Source organism: Adiantum capillus-veneris, chromosome 6 (genome assembly GCF_014529385.1).
Source record: "Adiantum capillus-veneris isolate H3 chromosome 6, ASM1452938v2, whole genome shotgun sequence".
In the NCBI taxonomy this organism is placed as follows: Eukaryota; Viridiplantae; Streptophyta; class Polypodiopsida; order Polypodiales; family Pteridaceae; genus Adiantum; species Adiantum capillus-veneris.
Window position 1 is genome coordinate 154,224,206 of NC_140936.1, and position 23,954 is coordinate 154,248,159.

The 23,954-nt window shown below is 42.0% G+C and overlaps 1 pseudogene; it reads left to right on the forward strand.

The window, feature by feature from the left end:
* The first annotated feature begins 675 nt into the window (after positions 1-675).
* Positions 676-1,338, forward strand: LOC147456527 (uncharacterized; annotated as a pseudogene).
* Positions 1,339-23,954: the final 22,616 nt, after the last annotated feature.

A 23,954-nucleotide genomic window follows, 5' to 3' on the forward strand; every position in this document is an offset into this window, starting at 1 on the left:
GAAGTCCCATTATCAAGCAAGGGGAGTGTACTTCAAAAATACTCGACATGGTGATGGAATGGTGCAATCCAATTATTTGGAGGAGATGTTCAACTGGTTTTTTCGCACAACATCTGCTCGTAAGCTCACAATGGAGCTTGCGTGACAATCCAAGATTGCTATTCAAGTTCGGAAATGGAGTCGTCAAGAGCATAGCAACAAGTGGCAAATGTCGCAAGGTCCCACCAAGCATGCTGCATGGCGATGATGCAGAGTGCGACAAGGGTCAAAGTGGATTCTGCACGAGTCACTACACATGAATGTAGGGTCCAACTCTTAACGACAAGTTCATCTAAAAATTATAATTAAAAAAAAATTTAGTGTGAACAAGGCCCTTTTTAAATGGGCCCTTATAAATATTGCATGCTCTCATAAACCACTCATTTCTTAAGAACATGTGAGCTCTTACCATACAAAATGGCGCACACCAAACAAACCGCGAAAGAGCATCCGCCTGCCAATAAAAACACCCTCCAAGGATGTGAGGAGCCGGCATGGCATAAAGGCACAAGAAAACAGCCACGAACACCTGGCCGTTCCAAGAACTCTTTTGGCAGTGGGCATGGTAGTAGGGCACCAGAGTCATCGAGGGCTGTAGAATCTGCACGTCCACAAGAACAAACACCTAGAAAAAAGATGAAGCAACATGCCCAGTGTTGGAGAGAAGAAGAGGCTCAACAAACAAGAGAGTCTGATAGGGAGGAGCCGCCGTGCCACCAATCACAAGCAGGACCATCCAAGACTCGGGTGGTCCATACAGACACTGAATCAGAGACAGAGCCACCATGGCTGTGAGCGGATATACCGTGCACACATAGGGTGCTCGTTGGGGGGAAGACACTGCCTCGAGGCCAAGGAGCTCTCCCCACAGCACAAGATCAGGAGCCAAGGGAAGAGGATGAATCAGAAGAGGCTGCAGATCAAGCCCCTAACCATGTAAACAGGTGCAAGTCAAAAAATTTCAAGAAGCCTAAACGCCGCCAGCTAGCAAATGTACAAGTGCCCCCAAGACAACCGCAGCGGCGCCGAAAAATAGCAAGGGCATTCGCAGAAATCCGCCACTACCAGAAGACTACAGAGCTTTTAATTCGACGCGCCCCCTTTGCTTGCACAATGAAGGAGGTGCTTCAAAGCTATGGAAATTAGTATATAATGCAAGCAATAACGCTAGAGGATATTCAAGAAGCTGCAGAGGCCCACATCATTTCGGTGTTGGAAGATACCAACCTATGCACCATTCATGCAAAGCGAGTGACAATACAGCCAAAAGATATGCAGCTTGCACGTCGATTGCGATGAAACTTCGAGCATTAGCCAAAGTTACCCTTCTTTTTGTATTGCACACCCTTATCTTTGTAATGAAATAATTTTTCAATGACAATATGATCAATAGTTGTGTCTATTGTGTCTATTATCCATGTGTGGCCCTTGTGGCCACCCTTTTTTTTGCAATTTCAAGCGTTGTTTACCCCATAGGATATCAAAAAAGTTAACATATTGTGAAACCAAGTGTCTATGCAACATTAAATTAGGTTTTTCAAATGTCCAATGTAATTGGGCCTTTTGGTGCAGGGATGTATTAGGTAGTGAAAAGAAGTGGTTTCTCTAAAGTAATGATGCAAAACCAATTGCTTTTAGTTAATCTATGTTGTTTAAAGTATCCTGGGGGGGTAGAGAAGCCTACCAAGTGCCAAAAAAAGGGTGGCCACAAGGACGCGCAAATGGCTCATCCATCAGTTTTGGATGAGCCATTTGCGCGCCCTTGTGGCCACCCTTTTTTTGGCACCTGGTAGCTTCTCTACCCCCCAGGATACTTAAAAAACATAAATCAACTGAAAGCAATTGGTTTTGCATCATTACTTTAGATGGAGCCTTGTCACCCTTTTTTTTGGCAATTTCAAGCTTTGATTACCCCATAGGATATCAAAAAAGTGAAATTGTGAAACCAAGTGTCTATGCAACATTAATTTAGATTTTTCAAATGTCCAATGTAATTGGGCCTTTTTGGTACAGGGATGTTTTAGGTAGAGCTAAAGCAGGTGATAGTGTGCTTGAAAACTTAAATTCAGAATTGATTTCACCTTTTCTAGTGTCCTTGAGTGCAAACATATACTCCATATGCCAAAAAAAGGGTGGCCACAAGGCTCCATCTAAAGTAATGATGCAAAACCAATTGCTTTCAGTTAATTTATGTTTTTAAAGTATCATGGGGGGTAGAGAAGCCTACCAAGTGCCAAAAAAAGGGTGGCCACAAGGATGCGCAAATTGGCCTTCCAAAATTGATGGATGGGCCATTTGCGCGCCCTTGTGGTCACCCTTTTTTTGGCACCTGGTAGGCTTTTCTACCCCCCCATGATACTTAAAAAACATAAATTAACTGAAAGCAATTGGTTTTGCATCATTACTTTAGAGAAACCACTTCTTTTCACTCAAATGTATTTTATACTTTTCCCAGAATTAAGCTAAGTTGAAAGAAGTATCATGTGCATCCAACTTCCCCTGTGTTGTTACTTCAAGCAAAAAAGACACAGCTTATTGAAACATATCACCAATTACAATAGTTTTTAAGATTGACAAATCACATTTAGGAGAATGTAAGTTAGAGAGACAATTCGGAATATTTTTTATTACTTCCAAAAAGGTGAGTTTACATCATGTATTTGATATAATTTTCTTGACCATTTTCTGGCGCCTATCTTGTGCGTAAGGCAACTCCCCAGTCAAGAGGGACTGCACTATGGCCTTTGGTTCAGTTGAGCCAATGGAAGCATGTATCCCTATTTGGGCAAGCACTTTACCACGGAAGCCAGTGCCAAATGTTGTGCATACAAGGGATCTACGCACTAGGAACACAAGATGTGCAGTTTAAGCAATGGTGCTCAAACACAAAAACTTGCTCAAAGATTTCAACAACCAAGTCATAAAATGGTCTTGGGAAGTAAATTCATAATGGATAATGGCCACATCACCAAGGGGAGTTGTCCTAGGTAATGCACAAGGGAAGACTGAGGTCCACAGCCCGTCCCATCCTTGCAGCAAAATCATCAACCTCCACGACGTCTTGTCATAAACCAATGAAGGTTGAGAACAAAGAAAATGAAGGATAAAGTAATAACATGAAAATTAGGATAGAGTTTACCTCCTGCTCCTTGTTGTCCTCCTCCCTGTTGCTCTTTGCATCCAAGTCAATGCTCCCATGCACCACAGCTACGAGCTTTGGATCATCATATGGGAGGTTGCATAATGGCATAGGCATCCTAGTGGCCTCAACCTTGGCCTGCGTGGCTTGGAATTCTTCCTCAGCCACGTGAAACTACTCTACTGCCAGGACCTCCGCACATACAACTGCAATAGTGTCAGCAATAGAGTCCCCAAGTAGCAAGAGCTTGCTTTCTAAGGCATCTGGCCTATTGTCTAAGGGACATTTGGTGTTGTTGCATAGCACGCTCAAGAATTCAACCATGCACAGGCCAAATTCTTTCTCCAAATCATGCATAAACACATACCCTCACCATCCACTACGACTGGGGAGAAGCGGCTGATTTCTACCTCTGGGATAGCCACATCCATCAATGGTAGTGGCACTGGAGTGTCACTAGGGCCAGCCACAACGATGGATTTCTCAACCACTTCCTCGATCCCCCTTGGGTACTTGAGCCGAAGTTTCTTTCCTTTCGCTGCAAGGTTCATGGGGACAACCTCCTGCTCCTTGGTGTCCTTGATAAAGGACCCAACCTGAAGGTGTGGTAAGCGGAGCTCCTCCAAATCAGGTTCCTCACTCACCAAGAAGATAAATGTTGCTAGCCGAGAAAGTTACTCCACCCCCAACTTGCGCTTCTTGAGCGTTGACACCCCTGGGCTTGCTCGTCCAAGAAATGACCTGCATCGGTGGCAATTTCTTGGAATTGTCGCAACCGCTTGGAGAATGGGCAATCACCTTTGTGTATGTAGCACAAAAGATGGCAAGGTACCCAGATCCCTACATGTGGGGAGATAGATACGGAATATTTTATGATGTGCTCCTCCATGAACGCAAAAATCTCGGCAAATGCATCCATGTGAAGGGCAATTGTGGCATCAAGGTCAGGGAGACGAGTAAAAAAGGTGTGGAGGTCCAACTTCCCTTTGTATTTGGTGTCCTCAAGGAAGAGGATGAAGCATGACAAAGTGGTGGATGTGGATGCTGATGCAGAGGCTGTGGAAGCATCCATGTCTAGCCTGGGGTGTAGATAGAGAGTGGAGGAGCTCAAGAGTTGCAAAAGTGAAAATAGTGAATGAGTTATGCGGCCCCCCTTTTATAATGGTCCCTTTTTTAAAGACATTTAAAAAAAAAGAGGCACTTTCACCAAAAAATGATCTCTCATCTCAATGCGAAAAATTATATCCAAAGACATGATTTGCCGAAGCAAATTATGTTGATTACATCGGGGATCCTTTTCAAAATTGCAAGAGTTACAAAGTTATAAGAGCGATAGCATAGTTCCATCCATCCCCCAGACCTCCTCGACCTTCAATTTGTCTTCCATTCTCTTCCCAATCTGCGGACATTCATTACAATAAGCATCCAATGATCGACAAACTATGATGTATTGAAAATATGGTGGAAGGATTCTCACCTTGTGAACTTGTAAACGAAATTGTGCTTGTTGAAGGGCCTCAAAACCCATAATAACCAAATGTTCTCGCACATTACTGAGAGTCCAATGCTTGTTCACTTGGACTTCCTCCAAAGCATCGTTGGGCATCTTCACTGCAATATCAAAGCTTGCAATAGCGCCGTCTACACTCTGTAAGGGAGTCCACACTCCAAGCTTGCATATCCGATGATCATAGTGAAATCGTATGTACAAAGAGGTGCGGGATTTCAAATAGCGCATTCCAATACCTGAAGCTCCAACCTTACAACGGTACCGTTCCCCATTATGCATGCCCTCCACAAAACCCGAGTCCTCTTCTAAAAGCCTTTCTAATTCCTCATAATGCACATCTTTACATACAAGCATTGTGGTAGTCTCTACAAATCCAAACTCTTTAAAAATGTACACAAAACATTGAATGGGCAAACACCAACTCAAGCCCATAAACCTAGAAGCTTTAGAGTATTTCAAACAGTTTTGGACATCTATTATCATCTTTTGCTTGAAAGATGCTACCGACCACAAATCTGGCACCGGCCACTCCATACTTAATAAGGAAGTTACTTTGATGGGTTCAAGGGTTCCAAACTCTTGTGTAGAAGTAGGCACAATATAGGAGTGAGAATAGAAGAAAATCCTTCTTTGAACCAGTTTGATTGGGCAAAGATGTACGAACATTGTTGCTCCAATATCCGCATGTATAGCATTGAATGTGCCAGAGAGACTATGTAGTGGCTGCTCCTCCATCAACATGGATGGAAATATGACTATAAATGCATAGCAAATCTTAAGTATGGATCCATAATAACATTACACTGTGATTTCACACTTAGCTTTGTATTTTCAAAACATGTACTTACAATGTGTTGTAAATCGAGGTGGTTGTTGCAATTGCATGCTTGACATTGAGAAAACATGTTGCACAATGGCTACGGTCCCCTTGTCTTTGCGGTTCTTGAAGCCAAGGAGCTTTCCTTTCCAATGATGATCCAAGTTTGCACGATTCCGTACACGATGAGGGCCAATAGCAGATGGTTGCATGTATACCCAAGCACCTTCGGTGAACTCTTGTGGCACCCACTCATCATCTATACCTCTAGTGTTGTGGCATGCAAGTGTTGTGACCTCATCCTTTGGCCGCCTTTGCGAAGTAGAGTTGGCCATGGTTGAGCAAAGAAAATTAGGAGGAGGAGCAGGACCTTGCTTGTTGCTACAATGTAGGTGGGATAAAGTGATAGGACAAGGTGTTTAACCCTTGTTTGGTGTGGCAATGGGAGGAGAAGGTGGATAACCCTTGCTTGGTGTGGCAATAGAAGGTGGTAGGGAAGAAGAGAGGAGCTTGTTTGGTGTGGCAATGGGAGGAGAAGGTGGATAACCCTTGCTTGGTGTGGCAATAGAAGGTGGTAGGGAAGAAGAGAGGAGCTTCCTTACTGCAGCAATGGAGATGGTGTAGAGAGAGAGTGTTGGAGTAGAAGATGAGTGTGATGGTTGCAACCAAGGAGGGGTTGGAAAAGGGGTTTTAGAGAGAGAAAATCACTTTTTGCCTAAGGACTACTTTTGGGGGGATTCTGGATAGTAAAAAAATATTTTTCAAAAGTTTTATTAAAAATTTAAATTTTAGGATTTTTGTGTGCCATTTTGAATTTTTAAGGTAAAAGAATACACAGATTTAGGGGGGTTTTAAGAAAATAAGATTTGAGTTTTGAAATTTTTGAAAAATTTCAAAATTTTGGGAATTTTTCACAACCGGATCAAAAAGGAGGGAAGTTGGAGGTTCCATATGGCCCACTCCCCCCCCCTTCTCAATAGGTAAGAGCCCATTAAGAAGTGTAAGACTACTTTGTCCCCCTACATTTTTGAGAGCATAGAGTGTGTCCACCACCCTCTTCTCATTGGCTAGCCTCTAATTAACCTTAATCCCAAAGGGCCCCTAGAGGGTTCATATTTCTCCTAATGTCACGTGATCACAGCAAAAGATATGCCAGACGACATCATAATGGGAATGCCAATGGCTCAGAAGATGTCAGAGATACATAATTCAAACATGACGGAGTCTTCATGGAAAACAAAGAATGAAGACCAAGACTGGTCACTCGCGGACGATAGCACAAGGTCCTCAAGCACAGTTAAAATGGAGACTTATATCATAGCAGATCTTATTGAAGATGATTCATCTCATCAATTGGAACTTCAGAACAGCTTAAAGCAAATCAGGCAATATGAAGTGCAGATGAAACAGAGCAAAGAGCAACCACGAAAGTTATTGAGCAGAGAATGCCATCAAAGCCAGAAGTTACGAAGAATGGGTTGCAGACAATCAGGAAGCAATAGGAAGTCCAAAGATCTAGACATTGCCAGCTGAATCAGCTGATGTAAATCAGATTGAAAATCAAAGTCTCAAGCTACCCTCCATAGAGACACAGTTAGATCAAGATGAGACCATGGCAAAAGCTGAACAAAGATCTTCAATAGAACCAAAAATGCAAGATTCAGAGTTGCACAAGTTAGAAGGATCGAAGACAATTCTTGCAGACAAAGGTAAAGCTAAAGTGGAACTTCCACCAATGAATAAAGAAGGTGTGACAGCATATGCCTCTACATCAAAGAACCCTCATACATCAGCTTCTTCAAGCAAGTCGGGCTTTCACAACTTAAAGTCAATTGTTGACCCAACTAAAACATCTATGGAGACATCCAAAAAAGCAAAGGTATATCAGCCAAAGTACTTAAGAAAGCAAACAAAAGTCAATCAAGTGTTTCTTCAAAGTAGTTTAGTCAAAGTCAATGATCCGATTTGGGTTAAAGACGAGAAATCAACACAGAAAGACAAACACATGGGATGGATAGCATCACAATGGACCTTAAAAGAACAGGAGTACTATGGAGGTAATAGATTTATATGGGTACCAAAACCGCATGTTAGAGCATATGAAGTAACTTCAAGTCCCTCCCAAGAAGGAAGGCCAACAAGGTATCAACCTCAACAATATCCTAGGATACCTAAGAAGCAGGTATACAACAAAACAACATTGAAAGATGCTAAATTCAACCACAACTCTCAAGAGGATACAAAAAAAAGATGGATCTCAAAGAATGTTGCTTTTGGACAAGGATTCTACACAGGCTATACAAAGATTTGGCTACCAGTCAACCGCAAGCCAATTGCAACTACACCAAACCTCCATGAAAATCTCAAGAGCTCAACAAAGTCAACAAAGGTCCTCAAGAGATTTGGAGTCCTAAGTCTTCCAATGCTCCTAGTCAAAAGCCAAATGTCGACAGCCAACAGAGGCCTACAACATCATCAAAGACTCCTATCAACATGCCCAATTGGAGAATCAAACGAATAATGGAGTCTTCACAGTCAAACAAGGACAACCCAACATGCGTGAATGCAGATTCAAAGAAGATAAAACAGGTATAGCAAAAGAAACCTTCAATGCCAACTTGGTCCTTCACTAATCCTCATTTTGAGGATTCAAGCTTACTTTTACCTGAAGAAATGTCATTAGGAAATGAATGGGGTATAGGAGGGCCTCTTTATTTGGTAGTTTAAGGGAATGCTTAAAGCTTAAGCCAAGTTTGACCAAGCCTAAAAGAGAGGGAAAAAGGCCTACATATTTTGAATTTAAAAATAGTTTATTTAGTAACCCAAAAGAGAGGGGGGTAAATGAATTTTCAAATGTCCTTTTCCCACCCCTCTTCTCTCTCTAACATATAAAACACTCTCTCTCACACTTATAACTCATTAAAGGGGGCACCTTTTAGCCCCCCCCCCGCCAGAAAAGCAGATTTTTCACATTCTCTCACTGTATTCTCTCTCTAAAATGTGAGCCAACTCTCTCTCTCTCTCTCTCTCTCTCTCTCTCTCTCTCTCTCTCTCTCTTTCTCTTTCCCCCCTTTTCTCTCATGCCACTTCCTCTTCCAATCATTAAGAAACATTCTTGGTTGTCTCTTTTTGAAAAAGTGCAGATCCTCCAAGGTTGCAGATCTGTCCTCTCTCCCACTCTCTTTTCCTTTATTCTCTCTCTCTCTCTCTCTCTCTCTCTCTCTCTCGTGCTTCTCCCACTCCAGCTCCAGCTAAGTGCAATGGAAAACTCCATTACCTTTGTGTGCTACGGCATTCTCTCTCTACAGTCATGATCAACAATTCAAATTCAAAGGAGATTGAGTTGCACTCCCTCTCTTTCTTCCCTCCACAACATAATATTTTTCTCTTAACTCTGAGTACTCTTCACTTCTTTCCTCCATAGCCACCTTCACCTACTTGTAGCAGTCACCATTACACATTCTCACTAATTTTCTTGATTAACTAACACAATGTCATTCAATCCCCTACCGTTGCAAGACATTACTAACAAATTAAAACAATATCGATTAAACACTGATTTTGAGAAGGAATATGCAGTTGTGCGACTTGGCACATCTAATCCCAATGCTGGAGACCAGCTGATGCAAGGCAATCAACTTATGGGTCGATGGCCATATTTACCCTGGCAATCCAATGACCAATGCATCACCGCCTTTCCGTAATGTCACTGAGCTACTGTGATTTATTGGAGATGTGAGAGACGGACTGTTTGGCTACTGCTATAGATTACATTTTTCTTTTTTCAATGAAAGGGAAGCAAGAAAACATCTCTGTGCTGCCTATTCTTAATTGCAAGAGAAGTATGTGAAAGACATTCAGCAAGTCAGAGAGGAAGCCAATGAGAAGAAGAAGCAGCTTAATGACGAGATGTCAAAGCTTATTACAAAGGTAGAGCATCAAAAAATGGAGCAAGAGTGTCGTCTAGACAAGTATATTCAGCTACAACACACTGCACGTAATATGTGCCGACGAATCGATCATCTCACACACATTCCATTGGGCTATCACATTCGCAAGCGCAAGAGACATGCGATGTCTATGCTATCTTCAAGCGGTAGAGATCGAAAGAAACGTATCCGTCAAATCGGTAGGAATACAAATGCAAGCTTCTAATTTCATACATTTTTTGTAGGTTGTTGTAATATTATTTCAATATGTAGGAACTTGGCTCGTACAATGATGGGAATCGATTCCAATGTTGAAACAATCAGACATACTCTGTTGCAACATATCATCAAACCAAAGGAGTTGGTGGAGCTATTGGACGATCCATCCAATGCTGGCATTGCTAAAGTTTTGTGCCAAAAGTATTTCAGTGAGCTGAAGAACATTGTTTCACCTCAGAAGATGATGGAGATGTGTGATAGCGCAGGAATAAGTTTCAAGGCCTACAAAGCTTTGTATAGGCTTGTAATACTAAGTCACAGAGAAAAAGGTTTGTTTAGGTTGTTGTCAATGCCTTACAATGTTAGTGTCATAAAAAGGTGTGCCAATAATGGTGTTGCAATCTTGTTGGGTGGATTTCAATATGTGGAGGATGTCCTATCACTAGAAGAGAACAAATCTTTTTGTTACAACGAGTTCAATAATGTCTATGTTGATTTGTTGAAGCTCCAGGAGTTAATGATCAAATTTTATGGGTTGACATAGGAAGAGTGTGATGGCAAAATTATATTTTTGATGAAGCTTGATGAGTGCCAGATTGTCAAAGGTCAATGGCTCGAAAGGGTAAGCATTACGCTTATGAACAAAGCCTTGGTGGGCGTTGATGATGAGCTAAATGCCAGCAAGAAGGGAAACACCTGTTAAGGTGTTCAATCTGAGAAGAATATTTGGTGGCTGGCAGCTTTTCATCTCCCACATGAGACACATGAGTCTGTCAAATGGTATTTTAATCACACCCCAATCGTTGACGTCATTCGGCAACAACAAGAAGGACAACGATTGCAGGTTTGAGGTCTGGGTACGTTTCAAGTGGAGTGGCATTTGGTAGGAGACTTGAAAGCTCTCAAGTGTATGTTAGGATGCAAGCAAGGTGCAATGACCCTCTTTCGATGCATTTATTGCTGCCATAGTAAATTCTCATTAGGAACAGAGGACAAGGGTAAGGGTAAGGGTAAGGGTAAGGGTAAGGGTGGCAAAGCTACAATCAACTATGTGAAAGGTAAGGGTAAGTGTAAGGGTGGCAAAGCTGCAGTCAATTCTGCGAAAGGTGTGACCACTATACAAATAGTGGGTAAAGCACTCCAACAGTGGTTTCAAGGTATCCTCAGTTGTAACCAGAGTGTACCCCCTAATTGAGACATGGATGATCCAAATTGGGATCCTATTCTACCGATTCCTATGATACATGTGTATACTCTTCATGCCCATCTACAAATTCTTGACAAGTTGCTAATGCTCCATATTAATTATGCTTGGAATATGGAGCCTGGAGAAATAAGGGAAGAGTGTATTAGAGAACTTGACTCTATTCTATCAAGCGTTGTCCTACATGGCGGTGCAGTAGATCTATCAAAGGATAGGAAGGCATCTGGAAGTACACAAGATCGTCCTAATAAAATATGTATCGGTGGTAGTAAAGCTAGGCATATGCTTTCAGACTATTCTAACTCTCAAAGTCCCAATGATTTCAATTGTGGAAAAAGATGTGTGACAATACCACCTATAGAGGTAATGAAGCAGCCCTAGGAATTAAGCATGCTCGTGTGTGGCAGTCTGTAGATGATATTTTTTGTTTGCTTGAAAAGGCAAATCTAACTTTTGCTGAGATATCCACTTTAAAGTTTGTAATCAATAGTTTCAAAGTGCAAATGGTGGATGCCTAGGGGGACACACACATAACACATAACATGGTGGGTTGAACACTTTGTCTTTGGAATAACAAAACATCAGTGTTTGAACTAAAGGTTTATATATTTGCAGCATATACTTTTTGCTCATAGCTCATTTTTTCTTGACACATTCGGCTCATTGGGCATCTGGAGTAGCCAAGGAATGGAGCGCTCAAAAGCAATGTATTTTAAAAATACAAGGCATGGAGGTGGGAGGAAAAAGAGCAATGCCCTACACGAAATGTTCAATTGGTTCTACAAAGTTTTAGCAAGAAGAGAAAGGAAGAAGACTAGAGTGCAAAGAAGCTTGAAATGCAGAATAGAGGAAGTGGTTAGCGTGAGGCGATCGTAATCATATCATGCTTCTAGTGCAAAAGATCGATTTGGACGGTGGTTGGCGACAAGGCGACAAAATGGCAGACATTGGGTGGAAAATCAATAAATTTTGACGCTAACCATTCCCATATTGAGCATACATTGTAATGCCATGTGATTTATTGATGCCCCAATCAATGGTTTCATGTAACAAATTTCGACAATTTTGGAGTTGTTTTGGAAATTTAATGGTATTATTGAGTTTTTAAGTTTTTTTAAAAAGATTAGTACTTTATAAGTCAAAACTCACAACTTCAAGCTCATTTCTTGTTTGCACATTCTAAAAGATCCACTCGAGCACAAACGCACACACACTCACATCTTGCACCACATGGAGGATCTACACGAGCAGGATGGCACTACGCACAACAATACCACCACAACCACTCACATTGCAGAAAATCCACAGCTAGAACCCCATGCAGAATCCACGGCTTCAAATCCACATCCCCAACCATAAGTGGATAATCCAATGCCCCAGCCTGCTCCAAACACCCAAGATCCTCCCCAACCATCAAATTCAGATGATCAAAGCAACATGCGACACATATGTGGAGGTCTCGACGATTTAACCCATGCCACTCGCACACCTCTTCCAGATCCCCCACCGATTTCACCTCTTCGCAGAGCAACGCAAGAACTAGAGAAACAGAAGAGGAATATCAAGGTCCGCTTGAAAATCCACCGCCATCGCCTCCTGCCACAACCACTGGTGCTTAGGCCATCCCACATACTACGCCGTGAAAGTTTCCACCACGAATCAAGGAAAGAGTAATCAAGGTAATACCCGGCGACCCTGTATCTAAAGCAAAAGAGGCCAAGAGGAGGAAAAGACAAAGGGAGAGGGAAAAGAAAGAGGCACTTGAAAAGGAAGCCCTTAGAGTACAAGAAGAGCAGAGAAGACAGAAAGAGCAAGAGGAAAGGCAGAGAGATGAGGCCGAGAGAGCTCATTTGGCCAACTTACAAGCATGAGCAGAGGCAGAGAAGAAGGCGGCACAAGATAGAGCTCAAGCCACCCAACAAGCAAAGGTTGGGAGCTCAAAGCCTTCAAAAATCCCTCAGAGAGCCAAGCAATGTGCAAAAAGAAGAAGGGACAAGGTGACACCAGAAGAGCAGCAAACCCAAGAGGAGAGGAGGAAAACATACAAAGATGATCCTCCTCAATGGGCTAGGCAGGCGGCTCCTCCACCACCAACAACAACATAGAAAAAGCGAGATGGAGGCCAGGCATAGTGGCTCTGTGTGAGATCAGGAAATACCAAAAGAGCACTGAGCCAATCATACCCAAAGTCGCCTTCTCTCGGGTGGTGAGAGAGATGATAGATGAATATAGTGATTCCGTTACAACGTGCAACTTTACTGGCCTTACAGAATGCCGTTGAAGACATTTTGGTGAAGCTTTTTCAAGATGGCGTCTCTTGTATGGCGCATGCAAAGCATGTAACTTGAAAAAATACGGATTTATCCTTAGCACTAACTTTAAGAAATGAAGGATGCCTTCATAAGATGTAGTTTATCCCATGTACTCTCTCTTCAGGAGATTTGTAATCTTTCTCTATAATATCAATTGGCGAATTTCTATTCCGAGCAATTGTTCAATTTTAATTTGTACATTGTTTTTTGTAAGTATTTGAATTGTTGAATATGTTAAATTTAATTTCACCACCATGGCTCTATTTTTGCCCGTCGAGGCATACACATGCACAGAACCTCAAACATGCAACCACCACCGGGCGGTCGGGGGGAGGCAGAATTGCTCCCTGTGTGCCGTGGCATACAGGGGCTTTTTTTGCATTGTCCGACCCCACCCGGTGCCACCGATGTGTCACATGCCCTTCTTGACCCTGTACGTCCCCCCCATCGCCCCGTTTCGCAAAATTAACTTTGAGACGCTCCCCCCAACCGCCCGCTGGCTGCATGTTGGAGGTTCTGTGCATGCGTGTTGCTTCGGCGGGCAAAAATGGAAATTATTGAACAATATGAAAAAAAAAACAACTACTGAATGGTGCAAAAAATCATTGACAAAAACATTTATTCTTTATTGATTCGAATATTACATCATGGTCAATTGGTTTTTCTACGAATTACATGTTTGGGTAATGGGCAAATGGTTGACTTGACACCAAGGGATTTTACAATTTCCTCTAGGTTGTCAATCCTTGACCTAAGGTCAAGGCACAGTGGGAGAGGACCGAGCCTAGGTGTTTGCCTATAAAGGTATACAATGCTGCCTCTCGGGCCACCAATATACATTTGTGAGCGTTTAAGGTGAGAGAGTCTTCAGTGAGTATGCCACTTAATGCTTTACACTTTAGCAGCTCTGCAGAATCATTCTTGGAGAACTCTATGTGAGCAACTCTAAGAATTGATGGCCCCACATGGCTCAGGTAGTGCCAAAGAGAACTATCTCTACCCGTGGAGACGTTGTGCGAACCTCCAGTACGCATTGCGAACTTATCAACATGATAAGCTATATGCAAAGCATTTTAATTGATATTAACACTTCTAGTAAGGAATACTAAAAATTCTACCAGGTTAAGGTTTATGTACCTCAGTTTCTTCATCACTCTCTTCAAGATTTTTCTTTGTAAGATCGATGCTAGATCGATCATCTCTACCAATTGCAATCAGTGGTTTGTGTGGATGAAATGCGCTTTCTGGTATGCTTTTGTAGAAAGAGGCACATGATTTTATTTCCACTAGTGTACTGGCTACTGTTTGCATCAACTGTTGTTTCTTTTCACTCGGGAGGAAAGAGAGGCTTGTTGGGAGATCTTGGTCTTTGAAATCAATTTGAAATTTGACTTTCTCTTCCTTCCCACTGGGATCCTTCATGCCCGCATAGATAGCAAGCATTGCAAGCGAATCATCTTCTCTGAGTCCTAACGTTTTGGCAATGTCTTCAAGGAACAAAAATTGACGATCATCCACCACCACTGGATGAAAAATGAGAATTTGGAGGTCCGGGATCTCTTCCAAAACCTCATCTCCCTCTATCATTCTATCTTCCTCCTCAGTGGCGCTGGGATCTTGCATGAGTACAAGTGCCATAGATGCTTCGGTCTGCTCATCTATCTCTTTGATAACTTCATTTGATTCCTCCACAATGGTCACAGGAGGTCTTTGGTTGACCTTTTCCTTTGATTTTCCCTTGTCCATGCCTCAAGTACAAGTAATGCCAGAACCATGTCCAACCATGTCCCATGAAATAAATTGGGTGCTTATGCACCCCATGCCCAAATCCATGAGATCGTCCTCATCCTCTATCTTGAAGTCCCGTTCCGTGAGGCCTTTAATAAACCTCAACAAGCAAAATCGGAAGTTTTTGTCAGCCGCATAGAGATGCTTCAAGAAATCCACCGGCAACCACGCCGTGTCGAATCCCTCAAAGATTATGGCATATTCCTCCATGTGCTATGCCATGTAGTCAAGAAAGCTTCTGAAGCCTCTGCATGAAGGTTGGCAGTGGCCTGCATGTCAATTGTCCCCTCGAACACACTAAGTAGTTCATGTGCCTGATTTGCAAGTCTTACCTTTTCTAATTGTGTGAGAAGTGCACCAATAACGTTGCCATGGGTTCGTTCGCGAAGAAGATGCGAAGAGAGCTTAGAGCTAGAGTTTTGTGAATGTGAGAAATGAAGTTTAAAAACTAAAAAGTCACTTATATACCCAAAGTCACTCTTTAAAAATCACTTAAATTAATGTCAAAATAACTTAAAACTTTAATTTTAAACAAAATCACGCAACAAAGCATTGAAAGACACCAACATTGAAAACACTTGTACTCCACAACAAATAAATTGCACGTTTCAATCAAAAATTTGAACAAGCTGAGAATAAACAAGTATGCACAGAAACAAGATCCAAAACACCGTATGTATTAATGTGGACAAAATCCATGTCAGTTACAAATTTACAAAAATACATCGTGGAAACGGAATGTTCTCACACAGAAAGCTCTTCTCTTTTCTGAAGTGAACAATCTTTTCATTGATTACAAAGAGATATTGCTTGGGCAAGGTATATATGATATTAAGATACTCGCAAAGGTGACTAAGATGCCAGTCATTGTTCACAATAATCTGCTGCATTGCATCGTCGTGGAGATGTATTTGCAGGTCAACTGATTCTCTAGCAGCAACCTCAGAGTCTAGTGCCTCCCATTGTCGGCTTCCATCTTCTATAGGGAAAGACCATCAACAAGCTTTGCTTTGCAATATGGTATCTGAACACCAGGTTGTCAGCAACTACAGAGCACTTGATTCTATCTCCTTGGTGGTTGACCACCTTAGTTTCCCATCCAGCTGCAAGAAACCCGTTGATCACACTTTCCCCTTTGCAAGTCCACATTGTTGGTGTCCTATGAACACTCTGAAGTCGAAATATAAACACAAACACATGAAGAGACATAAACCATGTTACCGTGGCTTTATGGGAACCATAGGTGCACTGCATTGCTGCTTGCACATCCACATCGATTCTCCTTTTGGTTGTTGCGATCAAGGCACTAGCTGGCTTAGGCCATTCCAAACTCTCCAAGGTTGGCGAGTGAACCAAAGATAGATTACCATATCCATTTCGCCTAGGTGTGACATAAGTATGATCATTAAAAAAAATGTCACGTGAGGCAAGCTCAAAGGACTGACAACCAGCATAGAGCAATTTGCCAAGCTCAGTGTGGATGGCCTCAAAAGTTCCAGTGAAGGACTCTATTGGCTCCCACTCCACAAAAAAACGGATGGAAAAACATATGTAAACATGAACAAAAATCTATGGAAATCTTACAGTCATCAAAAGCAACACACAAGGCAGAAATACTAAATAGATAACTGAAAAACTTGCAAGAGGAGTAAAAATTACAATTTGCAAGAAACCGCGATGGAGCCAGTGCTATCTCTAGCGTCAGTTGTGAAGCAACGTATACATGCTGCACCTTCGCAAGCCTCTTGCCATCTTGTGTTTTCTTGAACTCCATGATTCTTCCCTTCCAATGGTGTGCTCGAGAAGCCATGTGTCTCCTTGAGACCTTGTGTACACCTCTTGAGCTGGGCTACATTGTCACCCACATCATTCATTTTAACTCCATCATCACTCAATATCCATTGTCTTGTACATTGCTGCATGGAATGGAATCAATGACACTCCTAAGTCGTTGAGTACTTGATGATGCCATGGGAAATAGTGGCACAACCTACACACAAACACTTATGATTAAACATTGCACATCCATGTTCTCAACTATATAAAGAGCAAGAATCTTGATGCACACAAAGGTGAATGATGCCACTTACTGTTATACTGCTCCACCTGCTTGTTGGCTTAATGTGGAAGAAATGTTGCAAATCTTGAGAGGGAAGTAGATCCTCTCTAGAGAGCTTAATGGAGAAGGAGCAAGAAACCTGTTGAGGAAAGAAAGAGGGATGATGTAGCAGAAGGATATGCTGTATACTTCAGCTTTAGCTAGAGGTGTTTAGTGAACCCATGGAGTAATGGAGAACTTCAGTTTGAGGAAAATGCAGCCCTCAAGAATGCAGTAAGCTTGAGGAGCGAAAGGAGGTTCAAACTTCTGCTACAGAGCTTTTGGAAGGGAAAACTGAAAGGAAGGAAAGAGAAACAAGGTGAAGTGAAGAGAAGTGAGAGTGTGTACAGTAGAGAGAGAGGGAGGGAATGATCAGCACGTTTTTGGAGGAGACCCGTTCTAGGAGAGAGGGGGGGAGAAACTGGCAGCCAGTAGAGAGAGAAAGGATTGGTTTTTACTCAATTATTTAGAAAAAAGTTCATTTTTTTTAATTTATAAGAGATTTTCTCTTTGTATTTTATAAAAGAGTACAAGTTTGACCGCTTACTTTTAAGCCCTGCCATACCCACCATTTCAGTCCACATGGCATCCACCCATTTTTCCCTTCCATAATCTCTTTTTTAATCCCATGGCAAATAAAGAGGCCCCCTTAGACCCCATTCCCTTCATAATGTTTGTAGTAAGCTCAAGAATGTACAAAGTCAAGTCGCCAGGGTGCAAAAACCACTCTTTGGCATAGTCAGTTGAGTTGCTGAGCCATAAAATGAGCAAAGCATTAGTCCCAAATCTTCAAGTCATATTAACTCTGTGCTAAGAGTCATAGTTATTAGGCTTATGCTCAAGCTGGAAGAGTTGAGCATATCTAAGTCGTGTTGCTCATGCTAGATGAGATGAGCATAAGAGTTGAAGTCCATTAACTTACAATTGGTGGAGTGTCATAGAGTCCAACACTCACACACAGTGAACAGTAAGATGAGAGCACATATCCTCATCAATGAAAACCATTCTTAAAGGGGTGCCAGCTTGCAAAGCCATGTCATATGCTTTTATAGCTACACCATCTTTCTGAAGAACCTCTTAAAATCTTTCTTGCACGGCATATTGTTTTCCATGTATTTCTTTGTATGCATAAATAGGATGTTCCATTATTGGACATATGCATTAGACACTCTTTTTTGCTTCCACCTATGCACCTTGAGTAAACTACAATTGGTAAACCAGTGTCATGCTAACCAACAAAGTCATGCAGTGGGGTAACTACTGAGCGAATAGGAAGCTTGGGAATTGCCCAACGCTCCCTATCGCTTGGTGTTGACCTAAGTGTTAAAGCCATTACAGGCGATGGAAAAGACCTTGGGGCATGATAACCGACAACGGAAAGACAAAATTCAGTGGAGTCAATACTGAGCGAATAGGAAGCTTGGGGATTTCCCAGCGCTCCCTATCACTTGGTGTTGACCTTGGTGTAACCGACGATGAAGACCATGGTGATGTGATTACAAAAATATCGTTGAGTCACTACTGGGCAAATAGGAAGCTTGGGGACTGTCCTACGCTCCCTATCACTTGGTGTTGACCTTGCTCTTAAAGTCATTACATACGACAGTTGAGTCAATACGGGGCGAATGGGACGCTTGGGGACGTTCCCTAGCGCTTGGTACTGACCTTGGGGTTAAAATCATTACATGCGATAGTGGAGTCAGCACCGAGCGAATAGGAGACTTGGTGACTTCCCAACGCTCCCCATCGCTTGGTGCTGACCTTGGAAAATTGGCGTCGGCCCAATAAACTTTCACAGATATCACATTTCTTAATTCCATATCTATCAACAAATAATCCCTTCTATACTTTATTAATATTTCCCATGCTAATAAGTACTTCAATAATGCGCTTATCGCAAAGGCACTTTTTTCCCACTGGGTTTTTTTCCTTTGGTCATCTAGGTATTAGACCCTAATTTAGAACCTCATCATTCTACTTCCCTTGTATATACTTTTCATAAATAAACAGCAACCTCATCATTATGCTATTACAGTGGATAAATGCAACATCATCTCTCACATCAAACATATTCGGACCAATGAAGATGCTGCAACAAATTCAACCTCATCAACAAATTCAACGACAAATGAAGACAATCAAACCATCAACTACCAATCAAAAAACCTTCCACAACCTCCATGGACACTTTTCAACAGTGCCCGAGGATGGGTACTAAAATCGGAAGGGGGAATGTTAACTGAGTCAACATAGGAGTTGCTAAAGACCAAAGATGTATGGATGCACATCAAGGATGAATACAAATAAGCAGTAAAATTGGAGTTACACATTTTTCACATTTTCCCAAAATGGTCACGTATTGTAAATTTCCGATTTATTTCAAGCCATTGTAATATTTTTAATGTGTTACGGGCTCAATGGGAGTTCCAAGCTGTAAAGAACAGGTCAGTTAGTGGGCCTAGGTAGCAGATTCAGTAAGTGGTGGAGCCCTAAAGGCCTTGGACGCCCGGACATTGCATATTTTTACCATAGGTACATAAGGTAGTGTGTAAAAGAAATTAGGGTTCTCAAGCTCATTTGTTGAGAGCACTCTTTGGTGAGATCTCTTGAGGTGTGTGGCTATGGAGTCCTTGAGCTTCTCCTTGCTCACGAGACTTGATTAACACTAATCATATGATTCATTCTCTTTCACTATGCCTCTCTCATGCTTCTTATGATTGCCTATGATTCTTAGATTAGCTAGATCTTAACTAATTAGTGGTTAATCCCTCTCTAATCTTGTGTGAATGCCCCCTTTTGCTTGTGTGTGCATGTAGGTTTGATTGGAGCATTTCTTTTAGAAATAATTTCTCCAATGCAATTTACAATTTTAGATGCAGTGATCAAAGTTAGTGATATTGAGATGAATTTTCCTCTTGAAAGGACGCTCAACAATTTGGGTGAATTCATCTATGTACAGGATGAACAGCTTTCACGTAAATACAAAGTCAACGTGTTCCATCAAGCACACTATGCAAGCTCACCTAACATGACTCCCATTGCCATTGTGGATAGTTCGTCAGAGGTGCACTTCGCTCAAAAGGAGTTAGTAGATATTTGCACCCCACCTCGAGTTTTGCTTCCAAAAAGGTTCAAAAGGAGTACAAGAGAGAAACTTCTGCAGGCCAAAAAGAAGGGTACACTGACAAAGCTTTTAATGCAAATACAACAAGTGGAACAAGTTACAAAGATTCCAAGGGCTTACAATGGTGATCTTGTTTTAGAATTTCCACCTACCATGGGGAGGTTGCACCATATGGATGCAATGGAGCATAAGTATGATCCTCATTTGTGGTCGAAGCCACAAATGTCCAATATAGTTTTCTCGGGTGTTGTGCATCTTAGTCATTGCCTAGGATCTCTGAAGTGCATGAATGAACAATGTGCCTGCTTGGCTAATTATCATATTCCCAATATAAGTCATTTCAACGGGTACATACAAAAGGCAACTACACCTGGAAAATATTGTAAGATTGGAGATAAGAGCCTTACATGCCACTTTTGCAAGGCAATTGATTTCTATATTGCAACATGTGATTGTGTGGTATACTATGTCATGCCATCCGATGAGACCGCCACCAGAGTCATGATTCATCGTGGCACACATAGACATGATGTGTGCAGCGGCACATCCAAAACACTAACGGACAACACCAAGGTGATGGTGCAAAGGATTTTGACTGTTGACCCACATGCAAGAGCCAGGAAGGTTCAAATGTGTTTGGCAAAAGAAATTATAAGTACAACACTTCTTTGCAACAACACCAACGGAGGAATTTTATGTGAGCAACACCTATTTGCATCGCTAAGGAGTTGGGGACATTGGTGCAAGATAATTGGTATGTGCATTTCCGAGATTCTTATTTCAATGCAAAACGTTATGCTAAATTATTTTTTCTCTGAACACTATGAACGTTGCTAGGTTTCGAAGGTCAGTATCTAGTTTACGAAGAGGGGTTGACAAAGAATCTTTTGGCATTGATGCACTCCTAAAGCTGAAGCGAGACTGCACATATGACTTTTTTTATGGAATCAGGTTTCCTGGTCAAGGTATGGAGGGGAAGAAATGTTATGTCTTCAAAATGTCCACAATCGGTCCAGCATCCGGTGTGGACCTGGTGAATCAAATGAGACAAGATAGGGATGGCGATCTTCGACATGTGTGGATCCAGTTTGATCACACCAGACGTGTTGACGATTGGGTGACTATGTCCTGTCATGTCTATGATCCAAGGTACATGGCGCACCTTGACATCATTGTGGGTTTCCTTTGACTCTCTCTCTCTAACAATTTGTTTGCAGCATGCAGGACCTTTTGACTATTGCAACTTGTGAAATGAAACAGGAAGACATGGAAACACAATGTCTGTTTTGGGAGTGCCTCAATGATCTAATCTTATCATGTGGGTGTGACAGAGCTAATATCTTTGGCTTCATGGCGGATGAATCTCAAGCAAAGTGAACTGCAATTCGAATTGTTTTCAATGGTGGCGACAAGACCAATACAATGAGCGATCGAGAGCGTTCTTGTCTTTTCCATTGGAAGCAAAGCTTGAATCAACACACAATGAAGTATGTGGCGCAAGCTTCTCAACAAACACATAAAGATATGTGTGAGAAGTGGAGGCAAGCACCAAAAAAAGAGGCTGCAGCAGCAAAGCTCATCTGATACGCCAATGGTGGCGTAATGGTCATTGCATAGACCGTAACATTCCAACATGGATTCATGGCATAGTTGTTGGGAAATTCATATTGCACATGCAGTGGCATTATGACGTGTGTAGAAAGAAACTCTAATGGACCAAACACTCCACGCACAAACCTTGCGAAGAGCAAGCATGGCAGCTGGAGTAGGGGAGGGTTTTTGTAAACACATTTCATTATAGCATGTACAACCGACCTTGAAAATTCCATCTTACAGAGCACAAAGGCCATTTCATACAACCATGGAAAACACATTGGGAAGGGTCCATCAATACAAAAGCTTGCATTTCGCCATGAAAAACGTCCCAGTCAAGTAATAAGAGCAGTGAACGAGGCTACCGAGGGCACTCCAGTGTATAAACAACCGACTCCATTGATAGGATATAAGGAGACATCAAGGCAAAAACGCAAGCCAAATGAGGTTATCAATGTGGAAGATGATGCATCGCATAGGCCTGAGTACAACTCGGTCACAAAAGATCGCAAGGTGTGGAAGACCCCGTAAGATCAACTTTGCACAAGAAGGGATATCACAAACCCCAAAGTAAAGTATAGGTTCGGGTGGGCAATATTTAGTGGAACGCAAGGTCAATGAGGCAATGTGGGCCATACGCCAAACTCCACAAGGTAGTAGAGTCACATGTAGCGGCACGCCAAGAGGAGGAGGAAGGTGTGGAAGCAATATTGCAGGTTGAAGACTTGGTATAACGGCTCTATCTTTTGAAGCATATTGAAAGCATCCAAATGTTGTGGTGCGCCAGTGGTTTTGGTTTTGTCCGGATCATGTCTTGCATTACCATATAGTAGACTAGAACATGAGCCGTAGCCTCAGCATCCACCACACACTTGGCCCGTGCATGTGGGCACCAACCTATATGAGGATAAGGTGCAAATATTGCATGAAGGGGGGTATCAAGTGGAGTTCAGGAAAGAAGGAATCTCTAATGTAACACCTGTTGTTCCTGCACAAAATATTACCAACTCTCCTTTCAAGTCAAAAGATACATCAACTCCTCAAGGTAGTGCATGAGCCACAGTGCAAGATGGTGTGTGTGTACGGTATCAGGCTTTCATTTTTGAGGACGCTGCTCGCAAGATCATTTTAGCGCTAGCGTAGAGAGCCAATGTCGTAGAAGAGATATTTGCGGCAGATGGTGTTCATGAGGTCTTCAAAGTAGAGACCAAAAGTGAAGATGGTCATGTCAGGTTGTACAATGTTTGTACTTGCAACCAGCCATCGTGCACATATCCAGACTTCATGGAACGGGTGTCGAAGAAAAAACCATATCTTGCATGTAAACATTTGTATTTTATTTATATGTGTGTCCTAGGGTTAAGCCAAAATGAGAACATGTTCATCCATCAACCAATTTTGACAGATGCTAATATCTTAAGGACACTGAGCCAAGGCCGGACCTATCCAGGCATGGACACATAACATTTGTCGTTTCTCACTTTTTGTATTTCAATTCACAAAATGGAAAACTCTACCAAGTTCTAATTTTATATCTTATGATGGCCACATTTTGGTACATTGTTTTGCAGTTTTTTTCAGATTTGGAAAGTGGTTGTTTATGTGTCACATCGTGAATAAAGTAATAATATAATATTCCCACAATTGCTATAAATTGGAATTGATTGAATTATTTTTGTAAAAGTGTCCACTAGCTACTGTAGCGTGCTTCTCTTACTTTTCACGATGTCCAACGATCTTGAGAATAAAATCAAGTCTGCGTGGGATGCCATGGAAGCCATTCCCAACAGAGAGGCGTTGTATGGAGCCGATTGGTTTAGGGAGGCTCTGAAGGCAACAATCAATGTGTATTTCCTCTATCATTGCCGCATAGAACTCAATATGTGGACCTTGCTCAGCTTGAACTAAAAGGGACAATTCGCTTTCTCTTGTTGGAAGAAGATTGGGCTCATCACAGAGGAGCATGAGGAGCAAATGACCCAGCAACTAGGGAACGTGGTGAATCTTCTTTTGCCCTTTCGAGGGTAGCACAACTACTCCTAAAACCAGGCCTTGAACGCTTCTTGCCTATGTAATGCAAGTGCAATAAAATGTAATGTTCTATGATTAATGGATGTTCTTGTTTCAAGTACCCTTGTCTCTGTTGTTTTTGAAACAATTTGAAAGGTGGAATATCTTTTTC